At 50.9% G+C, this 21,218-nt stretch overlaps 1 pseudogene across 1 annotated transcript; it reads right to left on the bottom strand.

The window, feature by feature from the left end:
• Positions 1 to 16,057: 16,057 nt before the first annotated feature.
• LOC310891032 (olfactory receptor 14A16-like) lies at positions 16,058 to 20,560 on the bottom strand (annotated as a pseudogene). The gene has a single exon. The product of its transcript is annotated as an olfactory receptor 14A16-like (transcript).
• Positions 20,561 to 21,218: the final 658 nt, after the last annotated feature.

Raw genomic sequence — 21,218 nt, forward strand, 5'->3', positions numbered from 1 at the left:
ACACTCCCTTAGAGCTGTACCTGTTCCAACACATCCTTATCCACGAGCCACAGTCCCTTCAAAGCTCTACCTACTGTGTCGTGGACTTACTAACTGCCATAGACGGTTGCAGGTGTGCCTTCAGAGGTGTGGACTTATCCACGTGCCACACTCTCTTCAGAGGTGTACCTGCTCTAGTGTGGCCTTTTCCATTCCAGAAGGATTATGTCGAGTTCAGGGCGGCAATGTAGAGACTCAATCCAATGACAATTCAAGCAACTGTGGGTCTGGGACATACTGGCTGATAGAGTTCCAATAGGGTGAGGCTTTGGAAGAAGCCTGATGTGTCGTGGGGAAACCACAGGTATTGGGAAATCCTCAGGAAAACACAGGTTTGTGTTTGAAGCCAAAGCTAGTAAGGATGAAGAGAAATTAGGAGAGCTTTGGCAATCATGCGGTCAGAGTGAGGTGGGAATGTGAGTGTGTGGTACAAGTCTGCAGGGATGCAAGCACAGATACAGGAAAATGTAGGACAGGATGTGGAGGGGCATGGCAGAGGGCCATTGGGGGGCAACCTATTCCAGTGCTCTGTCACCCTTACAGTAAAGAAATGTTTTCTCATATTCAGCTGGAACTTCCTGTGTGTCAGTTTGTTCCTCTTGCCTCTTGTCGTGTTGCTGGGCTCCACTGAAAAGAGTCCAGCCCCAAACTCTTGACACCATTCCCTCAGATGATTGTACACATTGGTTAAGATTCCCTCTGAGTCTTCTCTTTTCCAGGCTAAAGAGTTCCCTCAGCCTTTCCTCGTATGTCAGGTGCTCCAATTCCTCTAATCATCTTCATAGACCTCCTCTGGACTTCCATGTCCCTCTTGTACTGGGGAGCCCAGAAATGGACACAGTATTCCAGGCGTGGCCTCACGAGGACTGAGTAATAATTGGTGCCCGTAACAATGCACGGAGGATGATCTCATGTTCTTATCTCAACCCTCGGGCTCTTTCGTCGTATTTCCTCCCCCTTTTCCTTGTATGTGGGGATATGAAAGAATGGTTGTGGTGGAGTTCAGATGCATAGCAGGATAAAACCACCCCAGTAGGGACATGGAAAGGGTTCAGCACCAGGACTGTGGCCATCCAGGGATGGCATCTCAGCATCCACGATATGCTGTGCCAGCCTGGCTGCACAGCAGGGAATGAAGAGAGGTTCCCCTGAAGGAGAGAAGTAGAAGGGGAAGGCTTGTTTCCCAACTCAGGCATTTCTGGCACATTCCTGAGAGGCCTGTGGGAGCTGCAGGCCACACCAGTCTCTGGGACACTGGACACCTTTCCTCCCAGAGACAGATCCCAAAGAGGCACCAGCTCCCAGGGAAACCTGGCCCTGGATTGTCCCCATCACGAGGAGGCTGAGCCATGCCCAGAGGAGCACTAGGGTTCAGGACAGCCCTAGCATCAAGACCCAGGAATCCTGACTGCCACATTGTCCCGAGTCCAGAAGGACACTCAGGCAGGGCTCTTGCATCAGCCACCAGCCATGTTCAGCTTCGCCCCAAAGCCCAGGACCTGCAGCTTTGGACAGCTGACAGCTCGTGTTCCAGCCCTTGGGAAGGGGATCCTGACACCCTCAGCTTTGGAGGAGAGCTGCAGGAGCACTGGGAACATGGAAGTCAGTTCAGAGGTGATGGTCACCCTCCAGCAGCCGTCCATCTCGCTTGCTGCTGGCCCTCAGCTCACAACAACGGATGGCTGCCCTGGCTCCTCAACCACAGCTCCTCTGCAAGGTGCCCCTGCTCCTCCGCCCGTCAGCGAGGGTCGCCCAGTGCAACCTTGCTGCCTGCTGCCCCCACTCCTGGCCACAGAAGGACAGCGGTGGGGAGCACCCAAGCAGTGCCCAGCAGGGACCAGGCCTTGCAGGGAAGTGCCGGCACTGCCGCTGCTCCAGTGACGATATCCTGGTGATGCAGTGCATCCCCCTGTGACATCAGCACGTGTCATTTGAAGGCCTGGGAGGTCAGCAGCATGGAGATGGCACAGCTCAGAAGAGAGGCAAGAGATTTCCCTTTTCTGTCCTGAGAAACTGTCACCTCCCTTCTGCCCAGTTCTTTTCCACAGGATCCTGACAAATCCACCAGGAACATCTCCAAATGGTGACAAAGGCCATTGGATATAGGAAGTGGAGCGCTGGAGAAGTCACCGCTGTGACTGCAATCATCTGAAATGATGGAACACTTCTAATGCAAATTTTTTTTTTTTGCTTTTTTTTCCCCCATGACATTAGAATATTATTTTTTTTAGGATGTGTATTGCAGGAGTAGAAAATGTACTCATCTTCTCCCATACTTGCATTGCCAGGACTCTGTCTCTTATGCACTTCACTTAATCTCCACAGTCCTTCAAGTATTTCCACCTGGCCTGATTAAACAGACCATATTGGACACCACCTTTCCAGCAGACTATCTGGACACATGCACTCTCCATTCTTCTCCAGATTCCCCTTTCCTTACTCTTTGATCATACAGATACATCTCACCTACCCAGTTGGTTTTCGGATCCTGAGGGAGCTTCAAGCTTGCCTGTATCCCAGTTTTCTGTCTCATCATCCCTACAGCCAGCTCTGTAGTTGTGTTTCTATACATCATTTCCTACCTATCTCAAACATTCCCAAATGTGAAGTCCCACATGGCTGATGAGAGAAGTGCTGGGCATGTGGAGGTGAGCAGCAAGGCTGTCCATGCAGTCTAGGACTTCAAGGGACTGCTTTTCCTACACATACAGAGCTCCTTAGGAGACACATGGGGCCAATGTCAACTAGAGAATGATGCTATCACTTCTTCTCAAAACTCTAAACTAATGGAAACTAATCTTAAATAAAGAAAATGCTTTCTGTAAAGTTGTCACTGAAACTTCCTTGTTTACCTGCTGTTGTGGTTTAACCCGGCTGGCAGCTAAACACCACACAGCCGTTCGCTCACCCTCCCCCCTCCCTCTCTGGGATGGGGGAGAGAAACGGGAAAGTGAAGCCTGTGAGTTGAGATAAAGACAGTTTATTAAGACAGGAAAATAATAATAACAATAATAATAATAATAGTGATAATGGTAATAGTATTAACAATAATAATGTGTAAGAAAACAAGTGATGCACAATGCAATTGCTCACCACCCGCTGACCGATGCCCAGCCTATTCCCGAGCAGCCGGCCCCCCACCCCGGCCAGCCACCCCTATATATTGTTTAGCATGACGTCAGATGGTATGGAATACCCCTTTGGCCAGTTTGGGTCAGCTGTCCTGGGTCTGTCCCCTCCCAGCTCCTGCTGCACCCCCAGCCTGCTCGCTGGCAGGACAGAGCAAGAAGCCGAAAAGTCCTTGGCCTGGTGTAAACACTGCTCTGCAACAATTAAAACATCAGCATGTTATCAGCGCTCTTCTCATCCTAATCCAAAACATAGCACCCTACCAGCTACTATGAGCTACTTAACTCTGTCCTAACTGGAACCAGGACAGATATCCACCCCTTATTCCATACCATTTATGTCATGCTCAGGTTACACTCTGTCCAATACATTCTAATTAATCACCATTTTCATCTATGATATATAGCAATCATGGTAGTGATGACATACATTATTATATAATAATTAACATACTACAATTCAACTCATGGGCTATTCTCACCCAGTATCAAATCCCCTTGAGGTACACACCGGACCTCCCCATTCTTTTGCATTACCCACCAAGTGCATCCAGGTCCCTGAGCAAAAGCAATTCCACGAATGGGTTTGCCTTTTCCTGAGGCAGGAGTAGCCCAGACTGTTTTACCCAGCATGTTTCTTACGTGCACTACAGGAACTTTATCCCCTTCTACAGTGCGTAACAGGTTTGATTGGGCAGGTCCAGCTCGGTTGGCAGATCCCCTGGTATTGACTAACCAGGTGGCCTTTGCCAAATGTGTATCCCAATTTTTGAATGTCCCAGCACCCATTGCTTTCAGTGTAGTCTTCAACAGTCCATTGTATCGTTCAACTTTTCCAGAGGCTGGTGCATGATAGGGGATGTGATACACCCACTCAATACCATGTTCTTTGGCCCAAGTGTCTATAAGGTTGTTTCGGAAATGAGTCCCGTTGTCTGACTCAATTCTCTCTGGGGTGCCATGTCGCCATAAGACTTGCTTTTCAAGGCCCAGGATAGTGTTCCGGGCGGTGGCATGGGGCACAGGATATGTTTCCAGCCATCCGGTGGTTGCTTCCACCATTGTAAGTACGTGGCGCTTGCCGTTGCGGGTTTGAGGGAGTGTGATGTAATCAATCTGCCAGGCCTCTCCATATTTATATTTCAGCCATCGTCCTCCATACCAAAGAGGTTTTGACCGTTTGGCTTGCTTGATTGCAGCACATGTTTCACAGTCATGAATAACCTGTGCTATAGTGTCCATGGTCAGGTCCACCCCTCGATCACGAGCCCATCTGTAGGTTGCATCTCTACCTTGATGGCCTGAGGTGTCATGGGCCCATCGGGCTATAAATAATTCACCTTTATGTTGCCAGTCCAGGTCCACCTGAGCCACTTCAATCTTAGCAGCCTGATCCACCTGCTGGTTGTTTTGGTGTTCTTCAGTAGCCCGATTCTTGGGCACATGAGCATCTACATGGCGTACCTTTACAACCAGGTTCTCTACCCGGGCAGCAATATCTTGCCACAATGCCGCAGCCCAGATGGGCTTGCCCCTGCGCTGCCAGTTGTTCTGCTTCCATTGCTGTAACCACCCCCACAGGGCATTTGCTACCATCCATGAATCAGTATAGAGATAGAGAACTGGCCACTTTTCTCGTTCAGCAATATCTAAAGCCAGCTGAATGGCTTTTACTTCTGCAAACTGACTCGATTCACCTTCTCCCTCAGCAGCTTCTGCAACTCGTCGTGTAGGACTCCATACAGCAGCTTTCCATCTCCGATGCTTTCCCACAATACGACAGGACCCGTCAGTGAACAAGGCATATTTCTTCTCATTTTCTGGTAGCTTGTTGTACAGGGGGGCTTCTTCAGCACGAACCACCTCCTCCTCTGGTGATATCCCAAAGTATTTGCCTTCTGGCCAGTCCATAATCACCTCCAAGATTCCTGGGCGACTGGGGTTTCCTATTCGAGCCCGCTGAGTAATCAGTGCAACCCACTTGCTCCATGTAGCATCAGTTGCATGATGCGTAGAGGGGACCCTTCCTTTGAACATCCAGCCTAGTACCGGCAGTCGGGGTGCCAGGAGGAGCTGCGCTTCAGTACCGACCACTTCTGAAGCAGATCGAACTCCTTCATATGCTGCCAATATCTCCTTTTCAGTTGGAGTATAGCGGGCTTCAGATCCTCTGTATCCCCGACTCCAAAACCCCAGGGGTCGACCTCGAGTTTCCCCAGGTTCTTTCTGCCAGAGGCTCCAGGTGGGACCATTCTCTCCGGCTGCGGTGTAGAGCACATTCTTTACATCTGGTCCTGTTCAGACTGGCCCGAGGGCTACTGCATGAACTATTTCCTGCTTAATTTGTTCAAAGGCTTGTCGTTGCTCAGGGCCCCATTCAAAAGCATTCTTCTTACGGGTTACTTGGTAGAGCGGGTTTACAATCAGACTGTAATTTGGAATATGCATTCTCCAAAACCCCACGACACCTAGGAAAGTTTGTGTTTCTTTTTTGCTAGTTGGTGGAGACATAGCTGTTATTTTGTTGATCACATCCATTGGGATTTGACGGCGTCCATCTTGCCATTTTATTCCTAAAAACTGGATCTCTCGTGCAGGTCCTTTAACTTTATTCTGTTTTATGGCAAAACCAGCCTTCAGAAGGATTTGGACTATCTTCTTCCCTTTCTCGAAAACTTCTTCTGCAGTGTCACCCCACACAATGATGTCATCGATGTACTGCAGGTGTTCAGGAGCTTCCCCCTGCTCCAGCGCAGACTGGATCAGTCCATGGCAAATGGTAGGGCTGTGTTTCCACCCCTGGGGCAGCCGATTCCAAGTATATTGGACTCCCCTCCAAGTGAAAGCAAACTGTGGCCTGCACTGTGCTGCTAGAGGGATGGAGAAAAATGCATTAGCGATATCAATTGTGGCATACCACTTGGCTGCCTTTGATTCCAGTTCATACTGGAGTTCTAGCATGTCCGGCACTGCAGCACTCAGTGGTGGCGTGACTTCGTTCAGGCCACGATAGTCCACTGTTAGTCTCCACTCACCATTAGACTTTCGCACTGGCCATATGGGACTATTAAAAGGTGAATGAGTCTTGCTGATCACTCCTTGGCTCTCCAGTTGACGAATTAGCTTATGGATGGGACTCAGGGAGTCTCGGTTGGTGCGATATTGCCGCCGGTGCACAGTTGTGGTAGCAATCGGCACTTGCTGTTCTTCAACCCTCAGCAACCCCACAACAGAAGGGTCCTCTGAGAGACCAGGCAAGGTAGACAACTGTTTAATGTCCTCTGTCTCCAAAGCAGCTATGCCAAAAGCCCAGCGGAACCCTTTTGGGTCCTTGAAATATCCTCTTCTAAGATAGTCTATGCCAAGGATGCACGGAGCATCTGGGCCAGTCACAATACGGTGCTTTTGCCACTCATTACCGGTTAGACTCACTTCAGCCTCCAATACAGTTAACTGCTGGGATCCCCCCGTCACACCATAAATACAGATGGGCTCTGGCCCTTTATAGCTTGATGGCATTAGAGTACATTGTGCACCGGTGTCTACCAAAGCCTTATACTTCTGTGCGTCTGACGTGCCAGGCCATCGAATCCACACAGTCCAATAAACTCGATTGTCCCTTTCCTCCCCCTGGCTGGAGGCAGGGCCCCTCTAGTCCTGGTCAGAATCTTCATTTCTGTGTTTAAAGGACTGCCTGCTGGAAGTTGGAGCAGCAAACCTTTCAGAGAACTCCTTTTTCCCAATTGTTTTCCTTTGCAATTCACGTACCCGTGCCTCTAGGGTCGCAGTAGATTTTCCATCCCATTTTCTCATGTCCTCTCCATGGTCACGTAGGTAAAACCACAGGGTGGCGCGGTGTGTGTGCCCACCATATTGTCTTCCTTGCATAGATGAACGTTTACCCCTAATAGCTGAGACACTGGTTTGTACAGGTGGGGAGGAAAATAAACTCTCTTTAAGTTGGTGGATCTCTTCAGAAAGTTTCTCCAAGGTATTCTCTTTTAGCTGGTGGACACTGGTTCGTTCAGGTGAAGGGGAAGATAATCTTTCTTCAAGTTGGTGGATCTTTTCAGAAAGTTTCTCCAAAGCATTCTCTTTTAGCTGGTGGACACTGGTTCGTTCAGGTGAAGGGGAAGATAATCTTTCTTCAAGTTGGTGGATCTTTTCAGAAAGTTTCTCCAAAGTATTCTCTTTTAGCTGGTGGACACTGGTTCGTTCAGGTGGAGGGGAAGATAATCTTTCTTCAAGTTGGTGGATCTTTTCAGAAAGTTTCTCCACAGCTGAGACACAGGCCTTTAGGGAAGAGGAGAGATTTCCTTCGTACTGCCGGAGTATTTTAGTCACTTCATTCACTGTGGGATTCTCCTCCGTTTTCCAGGCTAGCATTGCCAATGAGCTGGCATATGATGATGGGGCACTCTGTACAAACTTCCGCCACATGGGTAGTGTACACCGGACTGCATCTGGATCTGCGGATGTTTGTGCGTCGTCTAGGTCCTTATAAATTACTTCCCGTACGGCCAATTCCCTCAGGTACTGAATTCCCTTCTCCATGGTGGTCCATTTGCTTGGTAAACATACAAGTTCTTCCTTGAAGAGATACCTTTCCTTCACAGCTGACAGGAGACGCCTCCAGAGGCTGCGAGATCGTGCTCCATCTCCAATTGCTTTGTCAATGCATGCGTCCCTAGCAAGGGATCCCAGCCGCCTGGCTTCCTTGCCCTCCAATTCCACATAATTGGCTCCCGTGTCCCAGCACCGGAGCAGCCAGGTGACAAGCTGCTCGCCTATACAGCGACCAAAATCTTTTCGCACATCTCGTAGCTCATGCTGGTATAGAGTCCGGGTAATTACTGTTGATTTTTCGACATCCTCATCCTCATCTTCAGTCTTCTGCACCTTTGATGGCCGGTGTAGAGTCCGGGTAGTTACTGTTGATTTTCCGACATCCTCATCCTCATCTTCAGTCTCCTGCACCTTTGATGGCTGGTATGGAGTCCGGGTAGTTACTGTTGATTTTTCGCCATCCTCATCCTCATCTTCAGTCTCCTGCACCTTTGATGGCCCAGCCTCGTCTTCACTACGCCCAGACTTAGCAGAAGACTGTCTGCGTTTTAAACGACCTGAGCCTCTATACCATTTTTTCACCTTGTCTACAGGGGCAACTTGCACTGCTACAGCTCGTTTCTCTGACCCAGCCACAGGGTCTGCCACAGGGGTTGGAATACCCTCTGCGGGGTCAACTTGCACTGCTACAGCTCGTTTCTCTGACCCAGACGCAGGGTCTGCCACAGGGGTTGGAATACCCTCTGCGGGGTCAACTTGCACTGCTACAGCTCGTTTCTCTGACCCAGACGCAGGGTCTGCCACAGGGGTTGGAATACCCTCTGCGGGGTCAACTTGCACTGCTACAGCTCGTTTCTCTGACCCAGCCACAGGAGTGGGAGCAGCTGCACGAGCTGGGGCAGCTGCAGGAGCTGGGGCAGCTGCAGGGGCTGGAGCTGGAGCGGCTGCAGGAGCTGGAGCTGGAGTGGCTGCAGGGGCTGGAGCGGCTGCAGGAGCTGGAGCGGCTGCAGGAGCTGGAACTGGAACGGCTGCAGGAGCTGGAGCTGGAGTAGCTGCAGGAGCTGGAACTGGAGCGGCTGCAGGAGCTGGAGCGGCTGCAGGAGCTGGAGCTGGAGCGGCTGCAGGAGCTGGAGCTGGAGCGGCTGCAGGAGCTGCAGCTGGAGTGACTGCAGGAGCTGGAGCTGGAGTGACTGCAGGAGCTGCAGCTGGAACGGCTACAGGAGCTGGAGCTAGGTTGCTAGTAGCATCAATTGCAGCTCGATAGGCACAAGCCAGACCCCAGCACGCTACAGTGATTTGTGTCACTTTGGAACTGCCAGAGTCATGACACCTTTTTTTCAAGCATTCTGCCAGCTTTTTAGGATTTTGCAGTTGTTCAGGGGTGAATGTCCAAAACACTGGAGGTGACCACTGCTCTAGAAACCTGCCCATATCCTCCCACACTCCCTGCCACTCGCAACTATCCCGCCTCAAGGCAGATCTCCGGATGAGATTCCTAAGTAGTTGTTTAACCCTCCACAAAATCTGAAGTGCATTCAGGAGACATAACAACAAGAGCAGGCTGGTCTGAGTATCCCAAGGATATTCAACATCTCGGAGAACCACCGTAACTAACTCGGGGGATAAGAGGGTGGTGGTGAAGGAGAAAGGGAGAGTGAACAGGTAGGGAAACATGTCTTCCCCTGTCCCCTTCACAGATTGGCTCCCTAACGAAAACAGGCAATAGGTGTAATTGCTAATAGTTTCCGAGATATGGGTTCCAAAGTATAGAGTCGACGTCAGTGCTGAGTACAAATACCAGGTTAAAGTCGTGACCAGATATTTCATCATTTCATAAGCCATTGCTACACCGCACAGTACCATAACAATCTTAAACCAGGGCCCGGAAAGGATAAACAGTGCAACAGGGAGCACATACAGAAAGTAACGCACCATAAAACTCAATTTGGAATACAGGTACAGCAGACTGGAGATTAAGGCAATCAACATCGTGACTAGCAACTATTAAGCAGGTCCAATACTTATACCAATTTTAGTTTAACACACTCTGGTCAGATTTGTCGATATCTCAACCCTTCGGGCCCCACGTTGGGCGCCAAAAAGACTGTTGTGGTTTAACCCGGCTGGCAGCTAAACACCACACAGCCGTTCGCTCACCCTCCCCCCTCCCTCTCTGGGATGGGGGAGAGAAACGGGAAAGTGAAGCCTGTGAGTTGAGATAAAGACAGTTTATTAAGACAGGAAAATAATAATAACAATAATAATAATAATAGTGATAATGGTAATAGTATTAACAATAATAATGTGTAAGAAAACAAGTGATGCACAATGCAATTGCTCACCACCCGCTGACCGATGCCCAGCCTATTCCCGAGCAGCCGGCCCCCCACCCCGGCCAGCCACCCCTATATATTGTTTAGCATGACGTCAGATGGTATGGAATACCCCTTTGGCCAGTTTGGGTCAGCTGTCCTGGGTCTGTCCCCTCCCAGCTCCTGCTGCACCCCCAGCCTGCTCGCTGGCAGGACAGAGCAAGAAGCCGAAAAGTCCTTGGCCTGGTGTAAACACTGCTCTGCAACAATTAAAACATCAGCATGTTATCAGCGCTCTTCTCATCCTAATCCAAAACATAGCACCCTACCAGCTACTATGAGCTACTTAACTCTGTCCTAACTGGAACCAGGACACCTGCACTTTTGATATCTCACTAATTTACAGGACAAGTCTGGAAGACCGGATGAAAATGGCTGAATGGTAATGAGCCCCATGGTGCATTTGGCGCTCAGTCCACAAACCTCCGGTAGTGAGAGAATGATGCAACTGCAGGAGAAGTTAAAGTCAGAAGGAGTCTTCGAAGTGTCCTGGAGTTTAGTGGTCTCCAGTGAGGGTCATTACTGACAAAGCCTCCCCATGGACTTATTACAGGACACAATTGGAGGCCATGATTACAGATAGGCCAAGGCACTGCGCAGGAGACTCTGATACTGAGTAAAAATGAGGTCCTGTCCCTCACCGATGGCTCAGGGCTCTTCCTGGGGCAGTGGGATGTGGGGTGTGTGATGCTGTGTGAAGGACAATGCTATGACACCTCCTGGCCTCCTCACTGGGTTGCAAGGAAGCAACAAGCCCCCAGTGTCATGAGCACAGCATGTCTCCTCATGAGCCTTAGTAACAGAGACAACTGCCATAGCCAAGGGGACAAAGCCCTTGGATCTGCTGGGGCCTTCCAGTCTTGCCAGTGCTCTTGGTCTTTTCCATTACAGGCAGTCCTGTGCTGTCCTGTCTGTGCCCCCTTTTCCCTGCAAGCTTTAGCCACCCACCTTGCTTCTCCCCCTTGCTCTCATACATGCATTTCCTTACTCTCATTGATGTCTCCTCACCCTCCCTGGCAGTTCCTTGAAACACAATGGCATGGGCTGACCACAGACTCCTGGGTGACCTCTGGCCCTAACCCATCAGCCTTCTGTTGCACTGTGAACTGATCAGACAGAAGAAACCTCACCAGGATCTTCCAGGTCTGCTGCTGCCCTTCCAGCTTCTCAGGTAGTCATGACCAAGCTGTGTGCCTGTTGCTGTCCCACCATGTGCTCAGACAGAAGGGACTTGAAAACCCATGCGCAAGACCTCTTCCTGCATGGGGCCTAGCAGGCTCTATTCTAGTGAGATTCCAGGGGCTGAAGCTGATTGGTTCAGTTTAGCAAGGAGCAGACAATATTTATATATATATATATAAAGTAAGCAAGCTTTATTACGAGCTATTTACACACATACCAACCCCAGGGCAATGACAATGGTACCGATGAGTGTGAAGCTTTTCCCAATCATTGATGGCCTAGAGGAAGGAGTCATTAGGCACACCGCTTGAACAGGCATTCCCACTGAGGCAACATTGTCCTTGGTAGTGCGCCTTGTCTCTCTCCTCTGGGGGAGTCCCAGTTTTATCCCCTCCTACCCACTAGCTGTTCTGACACGTGAGGCCAACACATGTCACAAGGGCCACCAGGCTCCTCCTTGGTCTTGTATAAGCATGTCTACAAATGCGCATGTGCACCATTTGAGTTGGGGTTGCACCCACTCCGCGAAGGTTGTTCCATCATCATCTTCCCCTGCTGCCCTCTGGCCAGCTTTTCCAGCTGCAAGTGTCATGGGTACAAGCCAAGCTGCAACGTTTCACCAGCCTTGCCACAGTTTCACTAGCGTTGTCTCAGAGCTTGGTTAGTTCCTTGTTTTTCTTCCTCTTTTCCCCTGCATATGTGCTCAGCAACTTACACCCCTCCCTATAAGGACGAGCTGTTCCACAATGCACCAAACAACACAATCACAGTCACAAGGTCACTATGTCTTTACACAGGGTTGTAAGGAGGCAGCAAGGACCCAGTGTCACGAGCACAGCATGTCTCCTTATGAGCTTCAGTAGCAGAGACAGCTGCTACAGCCAAGGGGACAAAGACCTTAGTTCGGTTGGGGCCTTGCAGACTTGCCAGTGCTCTTGGTTTTCTCCACATGTCTGCTGCTGGCCTTCCAATTTCTCAAGTTGACATGACCAAACTGTGTGCCTGTTGCTGTCCCACCATGTACCACCATGTCCCACCATGTTCCACCATACAGGAGAGACATGAAAACCCACACCCAAGGCCTCTTGCTGCATGGGGCCTATCAGGCTCTCAGACAGAGGGCATCTCACAATCAGTGTGCCAAGCAGGTGCCTTCTGCTGCCTTATCAGGGGATTCTAGCAGGTGCAAGCCAAAAAGCACAGATGTCAGCCAGGAGGCAAGGGCTGACACATCAGCTGCTTCAGAGAGAGGTCACCTCAGATTCTTTGTCCCCAGCCATGTTACTGCTGCTGGCCTGTCAGCTCCAGAGTCAGAGGTGACCAGATGCTTCCTACTGGATTTTAAGTTTCTGAGGCACAACAGACCTCCTAATAACATACCCACCCAACACCTTCCTTGTGGGCCAGCACATGAGGCGTTAAAAAAGTAAGCTTCTCACATGAAATTTATGAAGTAAATTTTCTGCCACTGCTAGAAACATTCTTCATAGGATCTACTGTGTTCATAGTGAGACATGATGTATCTCTACCCCTGCCTTTCTCTTTTTCTTTCTCTGCATATTATGTCTTCAGAGAGCTCTCCAATGGAAAGAATCTTTGAATTGCAAAATAACTCATATTCGAGGAGACCCCTGAATGGCATCTTCTTGGACTGTCTTGCTCAAAGCAAACCAAATAGATGAGGTTTCTCAAGGGCTCCTTTCGGCTTGGCACAAACCAGAAAGGGTCTGAAAGCATCCTCCATCCTGTAATTCCGACATTTAATAACAACACTCAACAGTGTTGGCACAAGTGCTGATCACTGAGGGATGCTGCTAGGAACTGCCTGACAGCAGAACTTTGCACAACGGATGACACCTGGGCCTGATTGTCCTGCCAAATTCCCACCCACAGCCTCATCCATTAGTTACATCCACATAGCACCATTCTCACTACAACAAGTCTCTGGGAGACAATGTCAATGGCCTTGCTAAACTGCAGGTAGACAGTGTCACTTTCTTTCTCCTCCCCTATGGGTTCAGCAATCCCTTTTTTGTCCTTGAAGTGCCTGGAAGTAGCTGTGGAAAAGCTTGCCCCATCACCTTCCCAGGGACTGAGGTGAGGCTGACCAGCCTTAATTCTCCCCACCCTCCTCTTTCCTCTTCCGGAAGACAGGTCTGATGTCATTCCAAGTCTCCAGAAAGCTCTCTGGTCCCCCTGGCACATTTGCTGACACAGTCCGGAAAGGCAGGGGAGGGTGATGCAGCAGACTGGGGCATTTGCAGTGAATCTGTCCAGGACAGGTGAGATGGATTTCATGGAGGTGGTGGGGGTTATTCCTGGTGTCACACATGGAAGTGTCAGGGCTCTGTGAGGTGTCCACATCTGAGCTGGCCTCATGTACTTCTTGTAAACACAGCAGTGTTCAGAGACATGAGTCTTGCACATCCAAAGACAGGGCACTGCAGTGGTTGTGGTGTCCTTCTGGCTCGTGTTGCCTCTCCCAAAGGCTGAGAGGCGTCTCAGCCCTGTGGTACATCGCCCTGCTCTGCACTTGTCTGAGATACCCCACGGCATGAGGAACGGACACAGGCTGAGGGCATTTGTGCTCAGGTTTGCCTTACATGCACACAATATGCACATTGAAGCCTCACCTGTACAGGGCACACGTGGCCTTCTGACTGAGCCATTCTGTATCCCTCTGTGGAGGAACAAACCACCTCTCTGAGCTGGGCTGAGAGCCCTGGTCCTGGAGCTCCTCAGGCAGCTCCTGCTGCCCCCGAGCCCTGGCGGCCTGCCCCAAGCTGCATACATACCAAGGGGTTTCTCTTTCCAGGGATCCCCTGCACACACACGGGGCCCCACTCTCCTCCCAGGACTTCCCACCTCAACAAAGAGCCTTTCCCAGGAAGGAGTATGCCTGTTCTGGCCTGGCCAGCCATTCCTGCACCCTCTCCCCATGCATCCCACAGCCCCAGCTGGTGGTGCTGCTCTGCAGAGCGAGGGGGCTGTGGTGTCCAGGACACAGGGGCACTCTGCTACTCTGCAGGGCCGTGCTGTGCAGGCTGGGAGGTAGAGACAGGTCATGGGTCTCTTCCACTGACTGCCTCCCACACCAGCTCTTCTGAGGCTGTCAAGGGTGCTCAGCAGTAGCCTTCTTTCTTTCCTCGAGTGCCATCAGAAGTGTTTGGCTGCTGCACTGCATCCAGCCTATGGTGTTTCACTAGGGGTAAAACAAATCAGTCACCAGACTCCCTTCCCTGTTCCCGCTGTGTCCCCTGGGTCGCGGGGCTCTTCTTCTCACACCCAGATCTAGCACTTTATCTCAGGGGAACTCCACCTGAGACAGGCTCACACTCCGTGGGCTCCATTCACTGCTGACTCCCTGGCAGACGCTGTCCCTGCAGCTCCTCTGGGCTCTCCTGGCAGCTCCTGATTCTTTCCAAAAAATGCTCACCTGCTGCCAGTGTCCTGGTTTCAGCTAGAACAGAGTTAATTTTCCTCCTAGTAGCAGGCAGGGTGCTGTGTTTGAGATTTAGGATGAGAATAATGTTGATAACACACTGATGTTTTGGTTGTCGCAGAGCAGTGCTTACACTAAACCAAGGACTTTTCAGCTTCTCGCTCTGTCCTGCCAGCGGGCAGGCTAGGGGTGCAGCAGGAGCTGGGAGGGGACAGACCCAGGGCAGCTGACCCAAACTGGCCAAAGGGGTATTCCATACAATCTGACGTCATGCTAAACAATTAATATGGGGGGACTGGCCGGGGTGGGGGGACTGGCTCCTCGGGGATAGGCTGGGCATTGGTCAGCGGGTGGTGAGCAATTGCATTGTGCATCACTTGTTTTGTACACATTATTAGTAGTAGTACTATTATTATTATTATTGTTGTTGTTGTTGTTATTATTATTATTATTATTTTCTGTCCTAATAAATTGTCTCTATCTCAACCCACATGCTTTGTTTTCCTGATTCTCTCCCCCATCCCAGAGAGGGAGGAGGGAGGTTGAGCAAACGGCTGTGTGCTGCTTAGCTGCCAGCCAGGTTAAACCACAACAGCCAGCCCCATCACATGCTCTAGTGCCCCAGGCAGGTTAATTGGAGACTCTTCACCATACACCTGAGTGCTGGACACCAACAAGCAACACCTGAGCCAGCCCCCATGCCCTCAAACACCCAGCTGGGGCTCTGATCACTTCACCCTGAGCCCATGGAGAAACAGGCAAAGCCAGGTCCCTCTTTGGAGTCCATTTCTGGACTGCAATGTTCTTGACAACAACTGAGAAGGAAGACCTGAGCCCTCAGGCACTACCCTGAGCAGAATCACTTTATGGGACGGAAATGCTGTTCTGGAGGCCAAGTGTGTCACAAAAGTGCCCATTGACTGTCCCTGCCTGTGATCACAGGATTGCCACACAGCAGTACTGTGACCAAGCTACAGGAACAATCAGGCTTACGCCAACAGAAAAGGCTCAGCAGGAGAGTGTGGAAGTGGAATGAAAGCAGCTCTAGACAGACCAAGCACTGGTGCTTCCTGGCAGTGCTGCTGTGATGGGACTCTATTCCTCTCCACTTCTACCCATGGGCATTACCCTGCAACCCCTAGCAAAGTTCTCAGAGGAAGCATCTCAGGCACGCTCCACTGCAGGTTCCTTTATTTTGTTTAAATACGTGAGTAGGATAAATAATGACAATTTACATGGAAAACATTGTTGTCCCTTACACCCCTCATTAGTAAACAAATAAAAACCACCAAAGAACAGAAGACAAGCTTGACATATCATGAGTTACATTACGAGTGCTTTGCAGAAGAAGACAGGCAGTGCATTACTTCTGATGTACACCCACTCATGAGTTTGCGCAGTGCATCCTTGAGCTCCTGGTTCCTCATGCTGTAGATGAGGGGGTTCACTGCTGGAGGAACCACCGAGTATAGAACTGCCACCACCAGATCCAGAGATGGAGAGGAGAGGGAGGGGGGCTTCAGGTAGGCAAAAAAGGCAGTGCTGAGAAAGAGGGATACCACGGCCAGGTGAGGGAGGCACGTGGAAAAGGCTTTGTGCCGTCCCTGCTCAGAGGGCATCCTCAGCACGGCCCTGAAGATCTGTACATAGGAGAGAACAATGAAAACAAAACACCCCAAAAACACAAAAACACTAAATGTGAGAAGCCCAATTTCCCTGAGGTAGGAGTCAGAGCAAGAGAGCTTGAGGATCTGTGGGATTTCACAGAAGAACTGGTCCAGGGTATTTCCTCCACAGTGGCAATGAAAATGTATTGGCAGTGTGCAGGACAGCATAGAGAAAGCCACTGCCCCAGGCAGCTGCTGCCATATGGGCACAAGCTTTGCTGCCCAGGAGGCTCCCGTAGTGCAGGGGCTTGCAGATGGCAACGTAGCGATCATAGGACATGATGGTGAGAAAATAATACTCTGCTGACAATAAAAAGAAAAAGAAAAAGACCTGTGCAGCACATCCTGTATAGGAGATGGCCCTGGTGTCCCAGAGGGAATTGGCCATGGCTTTGGGGACAGTGGTGGAGATGCAGCCCAGGTCGAGGAGGGCGAGGTTGAGGAGGAAGAAGTACATGGGGGTGTGGAGGCGGTGGTCGCAGGCTACGGCGGTGAGGATGAGGCCGTTGCCCAGGAGGGCAGCCAGGTAGATGGCCAGGAAGAGCGCGAAGTGCAGGAGCTGCAGCTCCCGCGTGTCTGCGAATGGCAGGAGGAGGAACTCGGTGATGGAGCTGCTGTTGAACATTTTCTGCCTCTGGACATGGGGTTCTGTCCAAGGAGGGAATAACAAGTGAATAGTCAAACATCTACAAAATCTATTGCATAGGTCGTTTAAGCTACTGCTCTCTCACCAACACACAACAGACATGCACTGCCTTACTCCTTTCTAGAAGACCTCTGTGCAACATCCTGGCCAGAGTTCTGGCTGGGTTCTGTTGGTGATGCTCTTTCTGTGAGCAGGAGAAACTGCCCTTTGGCACTGGGAGAGTCAGTTCTGCTCTGAAGCCAAAGGCATAGGAACTGGGTGCGACCTCAGATGCCTGCTGGCCAAGGGCATCTCCCTCTTTGCAGATCCAGAGGAGCAGGTCAAATAATCCCTCAAGAAACAATAAAATTGATGCTGGCACTGGCTTTAGGCTGAGGTCTATGAAAGAACTTGGTGAGATTCTTTAAAGACATGCAGACCTTTTCCAGAGCAATGGTCTAGGAGCCTCAATCTGTAATAAAAACACTGTTCCTCCATTACCAACAGCCTGGCTTACCTGTAGGGCATCAAATAGTGGATTGACTGCTTACCCTGGAGGTAGACCATACCTTGAACTTTCACTTGACAAACCTATTTCAGGTATGTGTGAATTCTCACACCACCACCCCAGGAAATCCAAAGGAAACTCATGACCAAGTTCCCAAGACATTATGTCTGAAGTACTATAATGGATGAGAAGGGGATTGCTCCAGGGGAGGTGTCTGCAGTGCACAGTTGTCAGAGAGATGTCCAGATCTCCCCTGCCATGGTGTTTCTTGGAGCAGTTCCGTCTCACTGCCTGCCCATGGCTCTGCTGCCTGCAGCTCTCCCTGCCTGCAGCTGGGTCTCTGTCCCCACACCTCCTGCCTGCAGGTCACAGCCCCCATCCCACCCGCCGGGTGCTCAGCTCTGCCCTGCAGACACCTCCTGGCAGCAGGGCTCTGCCCAGGGGCAGCTCGCTGGGGGCACGTCCTAGAGACCAGGTCACACAGACCCTGCTGGCACTGCACATGTGGTGGTGGTGGAGCTTTCTAGGGTCTGAGGGGAAGGAAAGGGACTTGCTGGGGGTCCTTGTAATGCTCCTTGTGATGGCTTAGAAATGTCAGCCTTCTCTAGGAAATAACAGTATCTATTTCCATTCCCACCAAGCCAAAGAAGAGACGACTGAAAGAAAAGGGTCAGAAAAGCAGAGATTCAAGGCGCTAACCCTTGCCTTCTCTCCTCTCTTACAATGTGGCTTGAATACACCCTGGTTGTGCTGTGGATCTGTGAGCAGGCTGCCCCAGGCAGCAGCCTCCCACCAGCAGCAGGACCCTGCCCTGCCGGGGGGGCTCCTTCCACCCGCAGCTTCTCCCCGCAGCGCCCTGGGCAGCTCCCCGCGCAGGCTGAGTGCTGAGCCTGGCAGGCGGCAGAGGCCCTGCCCCGGCACACAGCCCCTGGGGCACAGCAGGGACCCTGCTCTGCACCACAGCCCCGGGCACCCCTGCCTGCACCCCCAGCTTCACAGCCTGCAGCCAGCCCGTGACAAGGGAACCCTCGGGGCCTGGCCTCCGTGCATTTTCCTTCTGCTAGAAACTTACCATATTATGTGCTTTAGGCATTGAATCTCCAATGATCTCTCAGTATATCCTCACTCCACTCAGCCCGTAACCTCTATCTCCTATCTCTCCTCTCCCAGTGCCAGCTGCAGGCAGTGCCCCCAGCCCTGCTGCACTGGGCAGAGGAGCTGCTCCTGGGCAGAGCTGGCTCTCTGCAGCGCTGCCCGCTTGCCAGGAGCTCCCCTTGGGCCCAGGAGCCCGGCGCAGCTCAGCAGCACAGCACCCGACCATGACATCGCTTGCTCTGTGCCATTGGGCTCCTTCGAGGTGTCCCCAAGGCCTCAGGGCTGACAGCTCCTGAAGTCATCGGGGTCTCTCCTGGGGTGTGGTGTTTGAAGCAGACTGAAGTCATCACCGGCTGCTCCTCTCTGAACATGGGAGAGATGCATTTTAGAAGTGAGATTTGTGCTATTAAAGTGTGTTTGTCAAACACAAGCACAAATGATTCCCTCATTTAACCCCTATTGTGTTCTCACTGCGTGGAAGGACACCTCAGCCATGACATCCAGGGATCATTTCATCCCTCTGAACACCCTTCACCATTTCTTTTAGAAACTGAGAAAGAAACATCTTGCTCGTTGGTGTCCTAACAAGATGGGGGGACCAGAATGCTCTAAAATGGTTTCTATGAGTGGAATGGGACACAAAGACATCATTGGTTGAGTTTTCCCAGCTGTCCATCTGGAAGATCCTCTACCCATACACAAATCTCTTCTTCCTCTCTCGCATGACCAGCACGGTGACTGGGATGTGGAACACCCTCATCATCGTGCTGGTGCCTACAAGCAAACACCTGCAGATGCCCGTGGCCTTCTTCCTGAGGAAGATTTGTCATCCTTGCAGACCTTGTACAGCTCCACCACCCTGTGCCAGATGCAGGACAGCTTCCTGGCTGGAGACAGTACCTCTTTTACTCACAGAAGTGGTAGCGCTATCAGCTGCACCTTCTGCATGAATTGAGTGCTTCCTGCTGGGGGCCATGTCCTATGGTCAGTCCTGGGCTGTATGCCATCCCTGTTCTCTGCAAGAGTCGTGAAGTGGAAGGTCTGACTCCAGAAGGCAGCTGTAACTAAATCAGGGGAATTTCTCTCATGTACAGTAATAACTTCTCCTCCTCCCAGCTACAGTTCTGTGGCCCCAGTGTCGTGGACCCCTTCTGTGATTTTGCCCCATTGCTGGAGCTCCCCTGCAGGGCCCCATTAATACTCATTGTCTTTGCTTTCATAATCTGTATTTTGGATCCAATCTTCCTCTTCCCGCTCATGCAGTGTTCATGTGTGTGTGTCCTGCGTTGGCAGGCCCATGGCCTTACCCACCTGCTCTTCTGTCCTCACGAGTGTCACCGTTTTCTATGACACCATCATAACTCTCCGTGTGAAGCACAGAACAGCCCTCCTAAAAGATATTAACCAAGCCATTTCCCAAACCTTCATCATCCTCCTGGTCAGCCCTCAGGTTGCTTAGAGGTGGTGTGGGAAGGGTGAGAGAGGTGCTGGTGGAGCTGCAGATGTCATCATAAGACCTATCTCAAAAACCTTGGAAAGGACAGATTGATCAAAGACGTTCCTCGGCACTTGGAAAAGGCAGATGTCAAACCCATCTTCTACTAGAAGGGCAAGCAGAAGGATAATTAAGCGTAACCAATGATTAAAATGCCAGCCTTAACCCTAGCCATCAACCCAGACCTAAACTATAAGCCTCAAACCTTGCCCTCATTCTAAACCTTGAGCAGGTTCCTTGAGCAGAACACCAATCCCTCCCTTAAAGCCCTTTCCATTACCTTAACCCTGGAGGGTGACCTCTAATCCTTAAACTTTGTTCTGAACACGTAATCCCCAAAACCCTCCAACATGTACACAGCACATCTCATCTTCAACCCCACTCCTACCTCTAATTTATGCTGTTTGTCCCCTTTGGGCAGGGCAGGGACTGTGAGGTCCTGCGGCAGCGCATGGCTTTGGAAGAGGTGTGTGAGGTGACAGGTATGTGATCAGATCAGAGGCCAAAAGGAAGAGCTGTCTGGGAACACTGTGATGAAGTCAGGTGTGCCTCAGGATCTGCTGGGCCTGCAGGAGGCACATGGCTGTGAAGGAGGCTGGGAGGTCACTTCTGCCTCTGGAGCTGACGGACCATCAGGAGGAATGTGGCACAGAAAGGGACTGTAAAGGCCAGAAGCATGCACATGGTATCGAAGAGGATGGCGAGTCAACTTCTGTTCTGGTCAGGTGTGTTGTGGTTTAACCCGGCTGGCAGCTAAACACCACACAGCCGTTCGCTCACCCTCCCCCCTCCCTCTCTGGGATGGGGGAGAGAAACGGGAAAGTGAAGCCGGTGAGTTGAGATAAAGACAGTTTATTAAGACAGGAATATAATAATATAAGGAATATAAGGAATATAATAATAACAATAATAATAATAATAGTGATAATGATAATAGTATTAACAATAATAATGTGTAAGAAAACAAGTGATGCACAATGCAATTGTTCACCACCCGCTGACCGATGCCCAGCCTATTCCCGAGCAGCCGGCCCCCCCACCCCGGCCAGCCACCCCTATATATTGTTTAGCATGACGTCAGATGGTATGGAATACCCCT

Source organism: Anser anser (genome assembly GCF_964211835.1).
Source record: "Anser anser genome assembly, contig: HAP1_SCAFFOLD_95, whole genome shotgun sequence".
Taxonomy (NCBI): domain Eukaryota; kingdom Metazoa; phylum Chordata; class Aves; order Anseriformes; family Anatidae; genus Anser; species Anser anser.